The 2,365-nt window shown below is 31.2% G+C and overlaps 1 pseudogene across 1 annotated transcript; it reads left to right on the forward strand.

Annotated features, from left to right (window-relative positions):
* Positions 1 to 546: 546 nt before the first annotated feature.
* LOC306658191 (large ribosomal subunit protein eL21-like) lies at positions 547 to 1,063 on the forward strand (annotated as a pseudogene). The gene has a single exon. The product of its transcript is annotated as a large ribosomal subunit protein eL21-like (transcript).
* Positions 1,064 to 2,365: the final 1,302 nt, after the last annotated feature.

The raw sequence follows: 2,365 nt of genomic DNA on the forward strand, positions 1-2,365 counted from the left end.
TCTTTTGGATATTTAATACAAATGAATTGAGTCCTTTTTACTTAGTATAATGATTCAAGGTTCATCCATGTTGCAACACTTATTTCAGTATTTCATTTGTTTTTATGGTTATATAATATTTTTGTATGGATATAAATACACATTTTATTTACCTGTTTATCAGTTATTAGACTTTTGGGTTGGTTCCACTTTTTGGTTATTCTGAATAATTCTGTCACGCAAGTATTTTGGGAGAAATGTTTACATTTTCTTAGTTATATATCTAGAAGAGGAACTGCTGGATCATATGGTAATTCCATGCCTAACTATTTGAGAAATTTCCAGGTTTCCCAAAAAGGTATACATCACATCCTCCCCAATAATTGCTATTTATACCTAACATTTTTAGAATACCCCAGTGAGTGTAAAGTAGTATTTTAAATGGTTTCAGTTTGCATTTTCCCAGTAAATAATGATATTAAGCACATTTTCATGTGCTTTCTGGCTATTTGTATATCTTTTACTATTAAGATTCTTTCTTGCCTTTCAGCTGGAACTGTCAATCTACCAGTATTCGCCAAAATGATGAACACAAAGGGAAAGAGGAGAGGAACCTGATATATGTTCTCTAGGCCTTTTAGAAAACATGGAGTTGTTCCTTTGGCCACATATATGCGAATCTACAAGAAAGGTGATATTGTAGACATTATGGGAATGGGTACTGTTCAAAAAGAAATGCCCCATAAATGTTATCATGGCAAAACTGGGAGTCTACAATGTTACCCAGCATGCTGTTGGCATTGTTGTGAATAAGCAAGGGCAAGATTCTTGCCAAGAGAATTAATGTGCGTATTGAGCATATTAAGCACTCTAAGAGCTGAGACAGTTTCCTGAAATGTGTAAAGGAAAATGATCAGAAAAAGGAGGAAGCCAAAGAGAAAGGGACCTGGGTTCAGCCGAAACGCCAGCCTGCTCCACCCAGAGAAGCACATTTTGTGAGAACAAATGAAAAGGAGACTGAGCTGCTGGAACCTATTCCCTATGAATTTATGGCATAATAAATGTATAAAAAAAAAAAAAAAAAGCCTGTGAACTTAAAAAAAAATTATTTCTCCATTTTAAATCACACTTTGTATTATCAGGTTGTAGGGACCATGAGTTTTGTAGTTTTAAATGGATTACATGCAAGGAAACAGAAGGTTCACTGAATGCAAAAACACGCTATAGATTATCTTCAAAGTTTGAAGTACAATAAAACTAATAAATTCAACCTTAGAGTTACCTTCCCAACAGACAATGTTGAACTTTATCTGAGACTTATGCTCCTGAAAAATAGAAATGGTTAAGAAATTCACATGAATTTCATGTTCAAAGAAATGGTTAACCACAAAGGACCATTTTTCATGAGTAGATTCCCAGATAAGTCTTGTCTCCATCTCTCATTACAACTTTTTTCTCTATTGACCTTTGTAAAACCAAAGATATCTTTCCATTCTTTGAGATTTTTCTCAGTGGATGTTCTCCCAATTGCACTATTCAGCTTCTTATTATGAATGAATAATATTACTTAACAAGGAATAATAATATATACTTAATGATAATATTGGACATCGAGTTGTTTAGAAGAGATGAAAACAAACTTGTAGATTTTGTTAAAGGTTAACAGGGAGTGTACAAAGTACTAAGTCTAGATATAACTAAAAAATTCAAGCCATAGTGTCTGTGAAAATTAGATACTATTACTAGAAAATATAAACACATATGTATCATTCACATTGGTAAGATTGGAATAATTAATATAAACGTTATTCAAGTTTAACAAAAGACAAAATGGTAAATATTTTTTATTTAAACCCTCAAAATCAACTGAAAATTTCTAAATATATTGTTACAAATATCTGCCTGAAATAAAGATGAAAATAAATATATTGCAAAAGATATACAACCCTAATTCCCTGGATGTTTTATCTGTTCTATATACATAAATTAAGATTATTCTATAAGAATACACCAAAATCTTGAAAGATAACCTCATTATAGGTCAAATAAACCTTTTATAAAATGCTTTTCATTAGTGCATTATTGTTATATGTAATAGTAGAGTTCATTTTGATGTGATCATAAATGCATGGACTATAATTTACTCAATTTAGTCCCCAGGACTTTTTCTTTTACTTCTTTATTACCTCTCCTTTTTCTCCTTCCTGTGCACTGTTGGTCTTCCTTCTATGTATTTGTTATCATTTAATGGGTACTTTATAGACATACATAACAAATGGAATCATTGTGGTATATTCATATAGGTACATAGCATAATTTTGTCAATTTCATTTCACAATTCCTTTCTTTTCTTATCCCAAATGAAGCTCTTAATGGATAATGAATT

Source organism: Sciurus vulgaris, assembly GCF_902686455.1.
Source record: "Sciurus vulgaris genome assembly, chromosome: 1".
NCBI classification, from domain to species: Eukaryota; Metazoa; Chordata; class Mammalia; order Rodentia; family Sciuridae; genus Sciurus; species Sciurus vulgaris.